This window comes from Hyla sarda, chromosome 3 (assembly GCF_029499605.1).
Source record: "Hyla sarda isolate aHylSar1 chromosome 3, aHylSar1.hap1, whole genome shotgun sequence".
NCBI classification, from domain to species: Eukaryota; Metazoa; Chordata; class Amphibia; order Anura; family Hylidae; genus Hyla; species Hyla sarda.
In genome coordinates this window covers 272,110,786-272,128,901 of record NC_079191.1, presented here as the reverse complement: position 1 = coordinate 272,128,901, position 18,116 = coordinate 272,110,786, and the positions used below count along the sequence as shown (strand labels likewise).

The following is an 18,116-nucleotide window of genomic DNA, read 5'->3' as shown; positions in this document are numbered from 1 at the left end:
GGGGATAGGGGGCACCCCTGCCTGGTGCCATTCGTTATGCAAAAGGGCGGGGAGAGGGAGTCATTAATTCGCAGAGAAGCGTAGGGGCTAGCATAGAGAGTGAATATCGCTGACACAAATGCTGGAGGAAAACCAAATCTAAGAAGGACCGCTCTCATATAGGACCAGCTGACCCTGTCAAATGCCTTCTCTGCGTCTACGCCGAGAAGGACCAGTGGGAGTTTTTTAGAGTGAGCAAAGTGTATACAAGAGAGGAGTTTAATAGTGTTAGTCTTCCCTTCCCTGCCGGGGACAAAACCCGACTGTTCCTGGGCTATTAAGTGGGGCAGTAGTTTTTTAATACGTAGGGATAGAAGTTTGGCCCATATTTTGAGATCTAGGTTCAGCAAGGATATGGGTCTGTAGCTACCACACTCCTCTATATCTTTTTCCTCCTTTGCTATAAGAGTAATGTGCGCCTCCTGCGCCTGTCGAGGGAGAGCGCCCCCCTCGAGTAAAGTGTTAAAAGAGACAGTGAGATGGGGTACAAGGAGATCCAAGAATGTAGTATAGTAGCACAGGGGGAGTCCATCGGGGCCCGGGCTTTTTCCAGGGGGGAAGGACTTGATAACCTTACGGACTTCCAGTTCGGTCACCGGGGAGAGCAGTCCCTCCGCCATGGAACCATCTAGTTGGGGGAGAGTTAACTCATCAAGGAAAGAGTCCTGAGCTGAGGGTACAGTCGAGGCCAAGTCTGCCCCAGCGGGTGCGGGGAGGTTATATTGGTCCGAGTAGAACTGTTGAAAGGTGCGAGCTATGAGGGGAGTTTCAGTGTGGACCAACCCGTCTCTGTCTCTTATGCTCAATATACGCTGCTTGGCCCTCCTTTTTTTAAGGAGGGAAGACATAAGTCTCCCTCCTATGTCTCCATGGGAATACATTTTTTGTTTATGGTGAAGGTAGGCCTTAGAGGACTGGGCATGTAGATGGGTCAGCAGCTGTTCCCGTTTGAGTTTCAAATCAGAAAGAGTGGCCTCAACCTGAGATCTCTTATGAAGCCGCTCTAGATCTGAGATGTCAGCCAACAGTCGGTCAGTCTTCTGTCTATAGGACTTTTTAAGCCTGGAGCCCCAGGAGATGAGAATGCCTCGTATATAGGCTTTATGGGCTTCCCACACCAGAGGAGGGGAGGATTCGGGGATGCAATTGGTATGAAAGTATAATTTGAGGTGTTCCGTAAGGTCGGAGAGGGCTGAAGGGTTCTCTAAGATGGTTTCATTGAGCCTCCAGGTGGGCACAGGGGCAGGGAGGGTAGAGAGTGACAGAGACAAGGAAACAGGGGCATGATCTGAGACCGCAATCACCCCAATACTAGCGCCACTTACTGTTGGTAGCAGAGAGGTATGCATCAGTAGGTAGTCGAGGCGTTGATATGTCTTATGCGAGTAGGAGAAAAAAGAGAAGTCACGGACGGAAGGGTTATGCAGCCTCCACGGATCTATGAGGGATAAATCAGCAAGTTTAGAGTGCAACCTAGACAGCAGCTTCTGACATAAACCACAGGTCTTAGACGAAGAGTCTAAACAAGTATTTAAAACAACATTTAAGTCCTACCCAATGATGATGGGACCCTCCGAAAAGGCTTTAAGAGCGGACAACGTGTTAATGAGCCATGGCACCTGGGCGTGATTCGGGGCATAAAGGTTCGCAAGTGTATAAATGAAGTTAAATAATCGAATTCGAAGAAACAACGCCCTGCCTTCAGAATCTGTATGCTGGTGGAGTATCTCTACTGGCAGGGATGAGCTAAAGGCTATAGATACCCCTTTTGACGCCGAGGAGCCATGGCATGAGTGAAACCATTGTGAGAAGTAACGGGTTGGGAGCCCGGGTATCCTGTCTCTTTTAAAGTGTGTTTCCTGAATGAACGCAATGGAGGTGTGAAGACGCCTGAGGTGGTCCACAACATGGTGGCGCTTCTCAGGGATGTTCAGCCCCCGCACATTGAATGACACTTAGTTGATGTCTGACATTTTGATACTTACACAACTAACACAACTGGCGGTAGAGGATGGAGAGTATACAAAGAGAGGGGAGGTGAAGAGGGGGGGGGGGAGGGAAAGGGAGCGTAAGTGAGGAGAGGTAAGGAAGCGAGAAAGTGAAGAAATAAGCAAGTGTGGAGGAGGGGGGGGGACGAGAGAGAGGGAGGGGGGGGGAAAGAGGGGGGGAATAGATCAGGTAGGTATATCAGGTAGGATGTCAATCAGAAGAACCTCCAGGAGGCTAAGTCTGAGTGAAAAAAGGGGGGGGGGGGGTACAACAAGACCTAGTCTGAGTGTACCAGAGAACCAAGCCTTTTCACACTGAAACGGTCAAGCAAAGGCAGATACTTAAAACTTAAAACTTAGGCTGACATGACAACATGACTAACGTGTGTCAAACAGTGAGTGGAACCCTATAGGAGCAACAAGGATGCACAAGTCCATATATCCAGAGCAGGGGCAAGAAGCAAGAGGAAAGAAAGTAGGAAGTAATGGAGAAGCAAAGGGAGAAGGAAAGGAGGGAAAAGCAGTGAGGGGAGAGGGTTAGGGGGGGGAGGGGCGGGGACTGGAAAGAGAGAGAGAAGAGGGGAGGGAGGAGAAGGGAAGGGAGGATGGGGAGGGGTGGGAGGGGAATGCATTCCAAAATACAAATACAGTGTAACGCAAGGTACTGAAATAAGGATTTGATAAGCCAGGCAAAGAAAAGAAAATAAGGCAGTGAATGGGGTTGAGGAAAACACCATTGTAGGGAGGAATGGGGCCGACCACCTCCAGAGGGGAAGTCCAGATCTGGGAAGGTTCAGGGAAAGTTCCGGAAGGGAGTCCAGCGAAGAGAATCGATGCAAAGTCCTCCTGTAGGATGAAGCGTCTGCGAAGAGAGTGTTATAAAATAAAGGTGGGGGGGGGGTGGGAGGGGAGGGGGGGGGGGGGTAAGAGGGGAAGGGAGGGGGGGGAGTTCAGGTCCTATGTATGGTGTAGCAGAAACATCACAAGCAGTGGGTGAGGGGAGTGAGGTAAACAAGCATCCGTAGAGTGGGAAACCCTAGGGTTAAGTGTTCCAAAGCAGTTCCATGTTGCTACAGAGTTCAGAATAGGATCATACAGGGCTGCTACATCCTAGCATAGGAGGAGGGGGGAGGGGGGGGGGGTGTCGGGGAGTAATGGACTCATGAATTACAGTATCTCGTCACCGGTGCCACCAGGGGTAAAACGTTAAGCACACAGCGCACTGCCGAACATGTCCAGAAAATGGAAGGTAACTGTGGGGTTAATCAATAGCAGATGATCCTCATCAGGGGGAGAGGACAGCTCAAAGCCCTCACGTAGAGGGGGCGAATAAAAGACTCACTGTGCTCCCTCAGCAGGTCAGCGTGGCGGGGGGACCATCCTTAACAGGAGTCTTCTTGTGCTTATTGCCTTTGGTGCGGGAGACGATCTTCCATTCCTCCGGTTTCGGCAGGGGAGGTAGCTGGGTTAGATTTGACACCGGGAGCCAGGAGGGTATGTCCAGCGGTTCCATCTCCAGGATAGGCCAAACTCGGTCTAGGTCAGATGGCGCCCGGATAGTGAGTCTCCTGCCCTTGAAGTTAATGGACAGGCCGAATGGGAATAGCCACGCATATTGGACATCCCTCTCTCTCAGCTTTTCCAGAAGCGGCCGTAGAAGGCGCCTTTTGCCAGCGTAGATGGGGCTATGTCTTGGTACAGAGCGATGTCAGCTTCCCCATAGCTAATCGGCCGTTTTTCCCTGGCGGCCCGGAGGATGTCCTCAGTGTCCACATAGGACAGTAGCCCACATATCACATCCCGGGGGGGATCAGTCGTCTTCGGTTTCGGCTTGAGGGCTCTGTGAATCCTCTCAATGACCACTTTTTTTGCTCTATCAGGGCCCAACAGGCCGGCGAAAATCTCACCCGCAACATTCCGGAGCGCCTCCGCTGCCCAGGACTCCGGTAAGCCTTTTAGCCTTATATTCTTCCGGCGGCTGCGGTTTTCCTGGTCTTCTATGAGAGTGTAGGTGGAATTCAGGTGGGTCTCCAGGAGTGACGTGCAATCCGCCATAGCAGCTGAGTGCACAGAGAGGGTTGCGCATGCAGACTCCAAGGCCTCGGTCCTGTGACCAATCCCCAATACTTCAGACTTTATCTCTGCTAGTTCAGTCAGGACCGGTTTCAACGCCTGAGGTAAGGCTTTTTTCATGAAGGAATTCAGGAATTGCTGGGTAAGAACTGCCGACGTGTCCTCCTCGGCTTCACTCTCGGCCTCACAGTCGTCTCCTGGGTCTCTGAGTGGGGTAGTCTCATGCGCCATCTTGGCCTGCCGAGCTTGAGATACACCGCCCTTTTTCTTGAAGAATTTCGACATATCAGCCTGATTCCTACCCGGTTTGGGCGACTCTCCAGGGTTTCGAGGTACAAGTTTGCCGTATTTGACCATTTGTAGGGGAAAATCAGGTAGTTAGAAGGCTTGATTCTCCGGTCAGACGAGAGAGCAGCAGGCTCACGCGTCCATTCCTATCCGCGGCTAGGCTCCGCCCCCCGAATACTTCTTTTTATGTGTCCGGGTCGGCTCCTTTGTGTGGCTGCAGGCGGGGGCCGACCAGAGCATATAAAACCTAATACTGTATAGTAAAAACCAGGGGGCTTCCAGCTGTTGTGAAACTACAACTCCCAGCATGCCCGGGCAGACTTTGCCATGCTGGGAGTTGTAGTTTCACAACAGCTGGAGGCCCCCTGGTTTTTAGTATACAGTATTAGGTTTTATATGCTCTGGCCAGCCCCCGCCTGCAGCCACACACGGGAGCCGGCCCGGGCACATAAAAAGAAGTATTCCTATCCCGGAGAGCGCACCCCCCAGATGTTGCGCCCGATGCGGCCGGCCCCCCCTGCACCCCCCACAAGTGCCTCTGCCACTGGCAGTGTTTGTAACTTGTGCTGTGGGCGGGCAGGGGAGGTGGGTCATTATCGGCACATTTTTTGTTGTCTCGGCATTTCCCCGAAATAGCTATTTTCGGCCCATATGTATCGGCCGCCGATATATCGGTGCATCCCTAATTTTAACCGTATGGACCTACAGAATAATGATAAGGTGTCATTTTTACCGAAATATGCACTGCGTAGAAACGGAAGCCCCCAAAATTTACAAAATGGCGTTTTTTCTTCAATGTTGTCGCACAATGATTTTTTTTTTCCGTTTCGCCGTGAATTTTTGGGTAAAATGACTAATGTCCCTGCAAAGTAGAATTGCTGATGCAAAAAATAAGCCATAATATGGATTTTTAGGTGGAAAATTGAAAGGGTTATGATTTTTAAAAGGTAAGGAGGAAAAAACGAAAGTGCATATACTGAAAAACCCTGCGTCCTAAAGGGACTGTCACTTTTTTTTTTAAATATATCAATACAATTGTCATGTAATATTATTTAGGTTTGAGTATTTATTGTGTATGTAATGTATTTAAAATTTTATTCACTTATAAAGTTTTTACTGGGGGCTGCCATTACTAGAATAGCTGTGATGACGTCACTTAACGACACCTTCACAGCTGCTCTACGGCAGTCCCTGGACATAGGAAAGTCCAGTCGGAGCCCGTCTCATAGGGGAACATTTGGGACTAAAATGCCCTGTTCTGCGCATGTATGTCATGCGCAGAACAGAGCAGGTGTCCATCACGAGAGGGAGCTGAGGGAGCAGCGCCATGTTATTGAAGTCCGGAAGCAGCGGCTCCCGAACCTCCTGGCAGGCAATCCCCTCAGCTGTGGTCACCGGGCTGTCATCTCCACGCGGCTAAGCCACGCATAACTGACAGCCCGGTTACCACTCTCCCACCATCTGTCTCTTCCCTCCTCGTCTCCTCCACACCTCCCCCATCCTTCTCACCGCCTCAGGTTCTGTCTTCCCCGCCCGGTATTCTGTTAAATTGCAGGCAATAAATATTCTTTCAGCCCGGCGCCCATACACTGTACTGGCCGTGGGAGCGACAGTGCTGTGACCTCATCATGTGCCTCTCTTTCACGGCCGGCGCCGGCTGTATAGTTTTATTGCCTCCAAGCAAGATACCAGGGAAGACAGATGCAAGGTGGAACTTCACAGAAGCCGAGGTGAGGAGGAGGGAGGGGGTTGATGAAAGCAGTTTTCAACTTCAAAACTTCAACTCCCATCATGCTCCGACCGCAAAAATCTGTCCGGGCATGCTGGGAGTTGTAGTTTTGCAACATCTGGAGACACGCTGGTTGGGAAACACTTCTCCAAACAGTGTGCTGCCTTCACACTAGTGTTTCCCAACCAGGGTGCCTCCAGCTGTTGCAAAACTACAACTCCCAGCATGCCTGGACAGCAAAAGGCTGTTCAGGTATGCTGGGGGTCATAGTTTTGCAACATCTAGAGCAGTGTTTCCCAACCATTGTGCCTACCGCTGTTGCAAAACTACAATACCCAGCATGCCCGGACAGCCTTTTGATGTCCAGGCATGCTGGGAGTTGTAGTTTTGCAACATCTAGAGACACCCTAGTTGGGAAACACTTTTGCAAAACTTCAACTCCCAGCATACCTGGACAGCAAAAGGCTGTTCAGGCATGCTGGGAGTCGTAGTTTTGCGACATTAAGAGTAGTGTTTCCCAACCATTGTGCCTCCAGCTGTTTCAAAACTACCACTCCCAGTATGCCTGGACAGCCATTTGCAGACAGTGAGGAGCGGCCAGTGAGGAGCCTGCAGGGAGGTGTGGGTAGTGAGGAGCAGGCACTGAGGAGTGGAAGAGCGGGCAGAGGGGAGCGGGCAGTGAGGAACGGGTAGTTGAGGAACGGGCAGTGAGGAGTCGAGGAGCGGCTGTGAGGAGTGGAGGAGGCGGCAGTGAGGAGCGCAGGAGCGGGCAGGGAGTGAGGAGCAGGCAGTGAGGAAAAGTTAGAGCAGAAAAGTGTGTGAGAGACTTTTGGTAGTCTGCATTTATCAATCACTGACAAAATGGCTCTGGCTAGTGGACTACATATTCCCATCCCCCGCTCTATTTGCATAGAGACACAAGAGTGACTTGCAGGAAAGCAAGTACACATTTTACAGCAATTCCTTTCTATTCATCTGATTCCTCATGTTAGCTCCCTCTGCTGGTGGGAAATATGACAAGTTATTTTTTAATTTTTCATATTTTGTGACAAATACAAAATGTTAAAAATATTAGCAAAAATATTCTAAAAATGTGAAAAATTTATTAAACCTCTAAAAAAAAATGTCAAAATTTGGTGAGACCTTCCCTTTAAGGGGTTAAAGTGACAGATGTGCAAAAAACGCTCTGGTCCTTAACCCCTTAAGGACCGGAGGTTTTTCCGTTTTTGCATTTTCGTTTTTTGCTCCTTGCCTTTAAAAAATCATAACTCTTTCAATTTTGCACCTAAAAATCCATATGATAGCTTATTTTTTGCGCCACCAATTCTACTTTGTAATGACATCAGTCATTTTGCCCAAAAATCTACGGTGAAACGGGGAAAAAAATCATTGTGCGACAAATTTGAAAAAAAAACAGCAGTTTTGTAAATTTTGGGAGCTTCCGTTTCTACGTAGTACATTTTTCGGTAAAAATGACACCTGATATTTATTCTGTAGGTCCATTCCATTAAAATGATACCCTACTTACCGTATATACTCGAGTATAAGCCGAGTTTTTCAGCACGATTTTTCGTGCTGAAAACACCCCCCTCGGCTTATACTCGAGTGAACTCCCCCACCCGCAGTGGTCTTCAACCTGCGGACTTCCAGAGGTTTCAAAACTACATCTCCCAGCAAGCCCGGGCAGCCATCGGCTGTCCGGGCTTGCTGGGAGTTGTAGTTTTGAAACCTCCGGAGGTCCGCAGGTTGAAGACCACTGCGGCCTTCAACATCATCCAGCCCCCTCTCACCCCCTTTAGTTCTGAATACTCACCTCCGCTCGGCGCTGGTCCGGTCCTGCAGGACTGTCCGGAGAGGAGGTGGTCCGGTGGGATAGTGGTTCCGGGCTGCTATCTTCACCGGGGAGGCCTCTTCTAAGCGCTTCGGGCCCGGCCTCAGAATAGTCACGTTGCCGTGACAACGACGCAGAGGTGCGTTCATTGCCAACGTACTTCTGCGTCATTGTCAAGGCAACGCCTCTATTCCGGGCCGGAAGCGCGGAGAAGAGGCGCCCCCGGTGAAGATAGCAGCCCGGACCACCTCCTCACCGGACCACCTCCTCTCCGGACAGCCCTGCAGGACCGGACCAGCGCCGAGCGGAGGTGAGTACTCAGAACTAAAGGGGGTGAGAGGGGGCTGGATGATGTTGAAGGCCGCAGTGGTCTTCAACCTGCGGACCTCCGGAGGTTTCAAAACTACAACTCCCAGCAAGCCCGGACAGCCGATGGCTGCCCGGGCTTGCTGGGAGTTGTAGTTTTGAAACCTCTGGAGGTCTGCAGGTTGAAGACCACTGAGGGCGAATGATGAGAAGAGGATGATGAAGGGGGGGGTGTGGGGATGATGAAGGGGGGTGGGGATGATGAAGGGGGGTGTGTGGGATGATTACAAGGGGATGATGAAGGGGGGATGTGTGGGATGATAAGGGGGGATGTGTGGGATGATAAGGGGATGATGAAGGGGGGATGTGTGGGATGATAAGGGTATGATGAAGGGGGGATGTGTGGGATGATAAGGGTATGATGAAGGGGGGATGTGTGGGATGATAAGGGGATGTTGAAGGGGGGATGTGTGTGATGATGACAAGGGGATGATGATGAGGATGTTAATGACGGGTCTGGATGATTACATGGGGGGATGAGGTATTTCCCACCCTAGGCTTATACTCGAGTCAATAACTTTTCCTGGGATTTTGGGTTGAAATTAGGGGTCTCGGCTTATACTCGGGTCGGCTTATACTCGAGTATATACGGTATATAGGTTTGATTTTGTCGGACTTCTGGAAAAAATCATGAATACATGCAGGAAAATTAATACGTTTAAAATTGTCATCTTCTGACCCCTATAACTTTTTATTTTTCCATGTATGGGGCGGTATGAGGGCTCATTTTTGCGCCGTGATCTGAAGTTTTTAACGGTACCATTTTTGCATTGATAGGTACCATTTTTTATGATATAAAAAGTGACAAAAAAGCACTATTTTGGACTTTGGAATTTTTTTGCGCGCACGCCATTGACTGAGCTGTTTAATTAACTATATATTTTTATAATTCGGACATTTCCGCACGCGGTGATACCATATATTTTTATTTTTATTTACACTGTGTCCCGCTGTCCTGTCAGCTGTTCGGGATGCCGCGATTTCGCCGTGGCTATCCCGAACAGCCCGCTGAGTTAACCGGCAGCTTTTACTTTAACTTTTAGCCGCGCGGCTCAGCTCTGAGCATGTGGCTAAAGGGTTAATAGCGCTCGGCGCTGCGATCGGCGCTGTGCGCTATTTGCGGCGGGTCCCGGCTTCACTATGACGCCGGGCCCGCCGTGATATGATGCGGGGTTATCGTGTAACCCCGCGTTATATCACGGGAGCAGGACCAAGAACGTACCTGTACGTCCTTGGTCCTTAAGGGGTTAAAGGGGTACTCCGGTGGAAAAACAACTTTTTTTTTCTTTTTTAAATCAACTGGTGCCAGAAAGTTAAACATATTTGTAAATTACTTCTATTAAATCTTAATCCTTCCAGTATTTATTAGCTGCTGAATGCTACAGAGGAAATTCCTTTCTTTTTGGAACACTGATGACATCACGAGCTCAGTGCTCTCTGCTGACATCTCTGTCCATTTTAGCAACCGTACATAGCAGATGTATGCTAAGGGCAGCATGGTGGCTTAGTGGTTAGCACTGCTGCCTTGCAGTGCTGGGGCCTTTGGTTCAAATCCCACTAAGGACAACAATAAATAAAGACTTATTATTATAATAACGTCAGCAGAGAGCAGTGTGTTCGTGATGTCATCATAGAGCATTCCAAAAAGAAAAGAATTTCCTCTGTAGTATTCAGCAGCAAATAAATACAGGAAGGATTAAGATTTTTTAATAGAAGTAATTTACAAATATGTTTAACTTTCTGGCACGAGTACCCCTTTAACCCCTTAAGGACAATGGACGTACTCCTACGCCCCCGTTTCCGAGTCCTTAAGGACGAGGACGTAGGAGTACGTCCTGTCCGTTCCTGGCCCCCTGCCGCTAGCCGGTGCCCGATGCCTGCTGAAATAGTTCAGCAGGCATCGCGGCATATCGCCCAGGTGGGTTCATTATGCCCCCCCCCCCCTCCATGTCCAGCGATCTGCGGCGATTCCGGGTCAATCGGGTCTCCGGTGACCCGGAATTACTGGCTGATCGGGGCTGTCAGAGACGGCCCCGAACAGCCATAGCCAGCAGGGGTGAGGTGGCACTGGTGCCACCTCACAATTGCCCTGATTCGTCGGCCGATTTACCGGCCGACCAATCAGGGCGTCTGCTGCGGGTGTCACTCCCGCAACCCGCTCCTCCCCTCTTCCGGAGGACGTGAGCGGGTGCGGGAAGAAGACCCCGGGTGCTGGGGCCCCGATCCCCGGCGTCAGTGTTGGGATCGGGGCCCCAGGAGCAGCGGCGGTGGCGAGGGACTGACCTGATGCGGCATGGAGCAGCAGCAGCAGGAGGTGAGTGACAGCCTCCTGCTGTTGCTTAGCAACAGCTCCCAGCATGCAAAAAGGGCATGCTGGGAGCTGTAGTTATGCAACAGCAGGAGGCAGACCACCACAACTCCCAGCATTCCCTTATGGGCATGCTGGGACTTATAGTTTTGCAACAGCTGGAGGCACATTTTTTTAATGGAAAAGTGTACCTTCAGCTGTTGTATAACTACAACTCCCAGCTTGCACAATCAGCTAAAGTGCATGCTGGGAGTTGTAGTGGTGCATCTGCTGGTTGCATAACTACAACTCCCAGCATGCCTGTTGGCTGTCGGTGACTGCTGAGAGTTGTAGTTTTGCCACAGCTGAAGGCACACTGAGTTAAGTAGCAAACCAGTGTGTCTCCAGCTGTTGCATAACTACAATCCCCAGCCAAAATATTATGCCTCCAGCTGTTGCATAACTACAAGACCCAGCATGCCCTTCAGCTGTCCGTACATGCTGGGGGTTGTAGCTTTTGCAACAGCTGAAGGCACACTGGTTGCAAAACACTGAGTTTGTTACCAAACTCGGTGTTTCACAACCAGTGTGCCTCCAGCTGTTACAAAATTACAACTCCCAGCATGCACTGATAGACCGTACATGCTGGGAGTTGTAGTTTTGCAACAGCTGGATGTTTCTCCCCCCCAATGTCAATGTACAGGGTACACTCACATGGGCGGAGGTTTACAGTAAGTATCCGGCTGCAAGTTTGAGCTGCGGCAAATTTTCTGCCGCAGCTCAAACTGCCAGCGAGAAACTACTGTGAACCCCCACCCGTGCGACTGTACCCTAAAAACACTACACTACCAAAAAATAAAAAGTAAAAAACACTACATATACACATACCCCTACACAGCCCCCCTCCCCAATGAAAAAGAAAAACGTCTGGTACGCCACTGTTTCCAAAACGGAGCCTCCAGCTGTTGCAAAACAACAACTCCCAGTATTGTCGGACAGCCACTGACTGTCCAGGCATGCTGGGAGTTTTGCAACAGCTGGAGGCACCCTGTTTGGGAATCACTGGCGTAGAATACCCCTATGTCCACCCCTATGCAAGTCCCTAATTTAGGCCTCAAATGCGCATGGCGCTCTCACTTTGGATCCCTGTCGTATTTCAAGGCAACAGTTTAGGGTCACATATGGGGTATCGCCGTACTCGGGAGAAATTGTGTTACAAATTTTGGGGGGTATTTTCTGCTATTACCCTTTTTAAAAATGTAAACATTTTGGGAAACCAAGCATTTTAGGTAAAAAAAAATTTTTTTTTTTACATATGCAAAAGTCGTGAAACACCTGTAGGGTATTAAGGTTCACATTACCCCTTGTTACATTCACTGAGGGGTCTAGTTTCCAAAATGGTATGCCATGTGTTTTTTTTTTTTTTTTGCTGTCCTGGCACCATAGGGGCTTCCTAAATGCGGCATGCCCCCAGAGCAAAATTTGCTTTCAAAAAGCCAAATGTGACTCCTTCTCTTCTGAGACCTGTAGTGCGCCAGCAGAGCACTTTTCACCCCCATATGGGGTGTTTTCTGAATCGGGAGAAATTGGGCTTCAAATTTTGGGGGGTATTTTCTGCTATTATCCTTTTTAAAAATGGAAAATTTTTGGGAAACCAAGCATTTTAGGTAAATTTTTTTTTTTTGTTTTACATATGCAAAAGTCGTGAATCACCTGTGGGGTATTAAGGTTCACATTACCCCTTGTTACGTTCCCCGAGGGGTCTAGTTTCCAAAATGGTATGCCATGTGTTTTTTTTTTTTGCTGTCCTGGCACCATAGGGGCTTCCTAAAGGTGACATGCCCCCCAAAAACCATTTGTCGCTCCTTCGCTTCTGAGCCCTCTACTGCGCCCGCCGAACACTTTACATAGACATATGAGGTATGTCCTTACTCGAGAGAAATTGGGTTTCAAATACAAGTAAAAATATTTTCTCCTTTTTACCCCTTGTAAAAATTCAAAAATTGGGTCTACAAGAACATGCAAGTGTAAAAAATAAAGATTGTGAATTTTCTCCTTCACTTTGCTGCTATTCCTGTGAAACACCTAAAGGGTTAATACACTTACTGAATGTCATTTTGAATACTTTGGGGGGGTGCAGTTTTTATAATGGGGTCTTTTATGGGGTATTTCTAATATGAAGACCCTTCAAATCCACTTCAAACCTTAACTGGACCATGAAAAATAGCGAGTTTGAAAATTTTGTGAAAAATTTCAAAATTGCTGCTGAACTTTGAAGCCCTCTGGTGTCTTCCAAAAGTAAAAACTCATCAATTTTATGATGCAAACATAAAGTAGACATATTGTACATGTGAACCAAAAAAAAATTATTTGGAATATCCATTTTCCTTACAAGCAAAGAGCTTCAAAGTTAGAAAAATGCAAATTTTAATTTTTTTCATCAAATTTTGGGATTTTCACCAAGAAAGGATGCAAGTTACCATAAAATTTTACCACTAAGTTAAAGTAGAATATGTCACGAAAAAACTATCTCGGAATCAGAATGATAACTAAAAGCATTCCAGAGTTATTAATGTTTAAAGTGACAGTGGTCAGATTTGCAAAAAACGCTCTGGTCCTTAAGGTGTAAAATGGCCTGGTCCTTAAGGGGGGAAGGCCAAAATGGGTCTGGTCCTTAAGGGGTTAATCACACATCATAGAAATAAAACTCTGGAAGATATGGGAGAAAGTGCTGAAAACAAATCACAAAAAAGAAACTTGTTGGTTGTAATTGGTTAGCTGATAGCATTCCTAATGGGAACTACCCTCACAGGAACAGTTTCATTTGTAAACACAATTTTGCCTCTAAAGTAAATACTTTAGGAGGGGTAAAGAACAGTAAATAATTTTATTACCTGTAAAGCCTCATATGTAGAGTATATAGGGGGAGATTTATCAAAACCTGTGTAGAGGTAAAGAGGTGCAGTTGCCCATAGCAACCAATCCGATTACAAAGAGGCCTGTGAAAAATGAAAGAAGCCATCTGATTGGTTGCTATGGGCAACTGCACCACTCTTCCTCTACACAGGTTTTGATACATCTCTCCCATAGTTCTCTGCCCGTGGGGCTTCTTTTACGTCAGCAAGACCATCAGACGGGTGTTCATTTATATATGAGAGCACTTTAGATTCATTAGGCCGGAAGTAGGTGTTCCATGTCTGATTGCCCACGTGAGCAAGAGGTGCATGGGGGCAGCATTAACTCCTTAAGGACACATGATGTACCGGTACATCATGAGTCCGCTCCCGATCTATAACGCGGCGCCACGGCCTCTAACAACGGCCGGGACCCCTGGCTAATAGCGCGCGGCATTGATTGCGGTGCCGCGCGCTATTAACCCTTTAGACGCGGCGTTCAAAGTTGAATGCCGCGTCTAAAGTGAAAGTGAAAGCATGCCAGTTAGCTCAGGGAGCTGTTCGGGATAGCTGCGGTGAAATCGCGGCATCCCAAACAGCTTACAGGACAGCGGGAGGGCCCCTACCTGCCTCCTCGTTGTCCGATCGGCGAATGACTGCTCAGTGCCTGAGATCCAGGCATGAGCAGTCAAGCGGCAGAATCATCGATCACTGGTTTCCTATGAGAAACCAGTGATCAATGTAATAGATCAGTGTGTGCAGTGTTATAGGTCCCTATGGGAGCTATAACACTGCAAAAAAAAGTGAAAAAAAAAAGTAAATAAACATTTAACCCTTCCCCTATTAAAAGTTTGAATCACCCCCCTTTTCCCATAAAAAAAAACCACAGTGTAACTAAAAATAAACATATATGGTGCGTAAATGTCCGAATTCTAAAAATATATTGTTAATTAAACCGCACGGTCAATGGCGTACGCGCAAAAAAATTCCAAAGTCCAAAATAGTGCATTTTTGGTCACTTTTTAGATCAATAAGTCCTATCAATGCAAAAATGGTACCGCTAAAAACTTCAGATCACGGCGCAAAAAATTAGCCCTCATACCGCCCCATACGCGGAAAAATAAAAAAGTTATAGGGGTCAGAAGATGACAATTTTAAACGTATATATTTTCCTCCATGTAGTTATGATTTTTTTTCCAGAAGTGCGACAAAATCAAACCTATATAAGTAGGGTATCATTTTAACCGTATGGACCTACAGAATAAAGATAAGGTGTCATTTTTACCAAAAAATTTTTTTACGTACAAACGGAAGCCCCCAAAAGTGACAAAACAGTGAGGTTTTTTTTTTCAATTTTGTCTCACAATAATTTTTTTTTTCCGTTTCGCCGTAGATTTTTGGGCAAAGTGACTGATGTCATTACAAAGTAGAATTGGTGGCACACAAAAAAAGCCATCATATGGATTTTTAGGTGCAAAATTGAAAGAGATGAATTTTTAAAGGCAAGGAGGAAAAAAGGAAAATGCAAAAACGGAAAAACCCTCGGTCCTTAAGGGGTTAAGGTATTGAGGTTTGCTGGACTTGAAAGAGTGGGACTCCCGTAGAGTGGTGGCGATCGTCATAATATGTTGCTTCAAGCAAAATGGATAATTAGAACAAATGCCTTTGGCCCAATTGCAACGATCTGAGCCCATTTTTATTCCCTGATGGTTTTATGTGTTGTTTGTAACTATAGCAACTGTTTAAGCCTGCCCCTGTACACAGTGAAGTATACCACCAACCCAAAGAAGTGCAAGAAATGGTTGTAGCCACCAGGCATCGCTCCCGTGGTCTGTGTTTATGTCCTTCTGTCACCATTCTTTCTTTACAGTATTCTGTGTATAACATTAAGCCAGGCAAGGAAAAGGAATTGTGTACAGTGTATCCAGTCTTTATCAATTAGACTGCATTTCTTCTATGCAATATTTGGGCTGGAAACTTGTACTGTGGAAAACCTATTCTGTAAATAGCTAAGGGGCAGCTTATCAAAAGAGTGTCCTATAAGCAGATGCTGGATACGGTTTCTTGATAGTGTTGAACAGTATAGTCTGGGTAGTCTACCACTAACCTTATCCTGCCACCAGCTCGTGCCAAACTGTCACCGAGACATCTTTATTGCTGAGTTCTCTTAGGGTACGTTCATGCACTGGACGTTCTGTGTGGAATTCCGTTTCAAAATTCTGCGCAGAATTGTAGATGCATTGCATTTTGGATTTGTTTCCATAGGGATTCTGCTTTCCACCTTGAAATTTCTGTGTGGAAATTCCCATCATTTTGTGTGGAAAAAATCATTTTGCGCAGAAAGCAAAAATCACCACACGATGGCGAAAAAACTAAACGGAAACAATTCTGAGCAGATACTTGAAAAGTGACAGTGCCACACCCCCTCCCATAGACCTGCATGGAGGGGGCGGGGTTATGACGTCACAATCTCCCGACTCCAGCGTTCGGAACAAGGTTGTTCCAAACGCTGAGCAGCGGAGTACCCCTTTAAAGCAACAGGACATTGGACGTCCTCCAGAAAGAACAGTCCTGGTTGTATTTACATGTTGCAGGCCATGATCTACCCTTGTGAAATAAACTTAGCTGGTGTCTAGGAGATCATGGGTGCCTTTTGCCACAACATCCGGTGTAACCACAAATATTTACTGAGAAACCTAAAGATCTGTACAAAGACAGAACATTATAAAAGAGGGAACCGGCATAATAACACTTTATGACAATTACACCCATACTACAAACCCAGACATGTTCACTGTATGTTATGTACTATAAGCCCTGACAGTCATAATCCTGCTTCTTTGCCACATTGTGAGAAGATGGTTTCATTTGTCTTGTAGTTTTGTATAGTCAGTGAAATTTGCTTTTGCCAAGTAAATGAATGATACTTTAGGAAATGACAGCAAGGTGCGGCTTGGATAGTTCATTCATAGATAAAATCCAATCCTCTAATATTATAATTGTGTAACAAAGGATTTACTTGAAGGCAAAGCGCACCAGTCACGTTAACCCCAAGAGGCTGGTTTTTCCAGTAGCACGCTGACAGGTTCCCATAGAAATCTGCAGCCTCACAGACTTTATCTTTACAATACAAACAGTGTTTTAGGAACCAGCCCTTGGGTTATCTAAGTTGTTTTGTGGTTTTAGATTATATATTATTGTATAACCTCCATTTTCTTATCTTCTTTTGTCTCAAATAAAAATAAATAAAAAGTAAACATAAAAATATTGTGTTATATGTACACATACACATTGATATGTACACAACATAACCCACAGAAACTGGCCAATCAGCTGGTCACTGACCGCAGGGGTTTCCTCTTAGTCAGTGACTTGCAGTTTCTCTGGGGTCTACTATTCCGGTAATTTTAGGGTCTGTATATTAATTTTCGAGTTTACATAATATGTAGATTTAGGTGATATTGTTTGTTATTTTGTACTGTTATGTAAGTATTTCTAGTAACAAATACAGCATATACCAAAGAGTGATGCCTTATAAATAATAAATGACATGGGGATCCTAAAGCCTGATGTAGATAAATAGCATTCCCTGTGTAAAATGTGTGTTATGCAAGCAGCACCCACCAGCGTGTAGAGTGGGAGAGAGCTGCTATTCTATCTGTTACAAAAGAGCACATGTAACACCCAGCTCAGGCCCTGCCCAGCAGCCTCCAATATATAACCAGAGTAACAAGAGCTGTCAGCAGCTGCAGAGCCTGGGGAGAGGTCTGTACAGTATGTGGCTTTATTGCTTTACTCATATAGGATCAGGGTTATTGTGTGCCTTCTTTATATATGCAAGAAGACTTTCACATTGGGAAAAATAGCAGTGAACTAGTAGCAGGTGTATATCTGTAGAATCTGGTGTATATCTGTAGAAGGCAGTGTATATCTGTTGTAGCAGGTGTACATCTGGAGTAGGCAGTGTATATCTATAGTGGCAGGTGTATATCTGTAGTAGGCAGTGTATATCTGTTGTAGCAGGTGTATATCTGTAGTAGGCAGTGTATATCTGTTGTAGCAGGTGTACATCTGGAGTAGGCAGTGTATATCTATAGTGGCAGGTGTATATCTGTAGTAGGCAGTGTATATCTGTTGTAGCAGGTGTACATCTGGAGTAGGCAGTGTATATCTATAGTGGCAGGTGTATATCTGTAGTAGGCAGTGTATATGTTATAGCAGGTGTACATCTGGAGTAGGCAGTGTATATCTATAGAGGCAGGTGTATATCTGTAGTAGGCAGTGTATATCTGTAGTAGGCAGTGTATATCTGTAGTAGGCAGTGTATATCTCTAGTAGGCAGTGTATATCTCTAGTAGGCAGTGTATATCTGTAGTAGCAGGTGTATATCTGTATTAGTAGGTGTATATTTGTAGTAGGCAGTGTATATCTGTAGTAGCAGGTGTATATTTGTAGTAGGCAGTGTATATCTGTAGTAGCAGGTGTATATCTGGAGTAGGCAGTGTGTATATAGCAGCAGGTATATATCTGGAGTAGGCAGTGTATATCTATAGTAGCAGGTGTATATCTGGAGTAGGCAGTGTGTATATAGCAGCAGGTATATATCTGGAGTAGGCAGTGT

The 18,116-nt window shown here is 46.6% G+C and overlaps 1 protein-coding gene across 5 annotated transcripts in view; it reads left to right on the top strand.

The window, feature by feature from the left end:
* The first annotated feature begins 3,907 nt into the window (after positions 1-3,907).
* Positions 3,908-18,116, top strand: part of HEBP2 (heme binding protein 2) — a 32,035-nt gene continuing 17,826 nt past the window's right edge. The window contains exon 1 of one of the 5 annotated variants that reach the window (XM_056566660.1): positions 3,908-3,973. The gene's annotated coding sequence lies outside the window, so the exon portion shown is untranslated. Of the gene's footprint in view, positions 3,974-5,721; positions 5,925-5,962; positions 6,119-6,844; positions 6,932-17,223; positions 17,261-18,116 lie in introns of those variants that run through there. The other 4 variants (XM_056566659.1, XM_056566658.1, XM_056566662.1 and 1 more) reach the window with 4 other exon arrangements.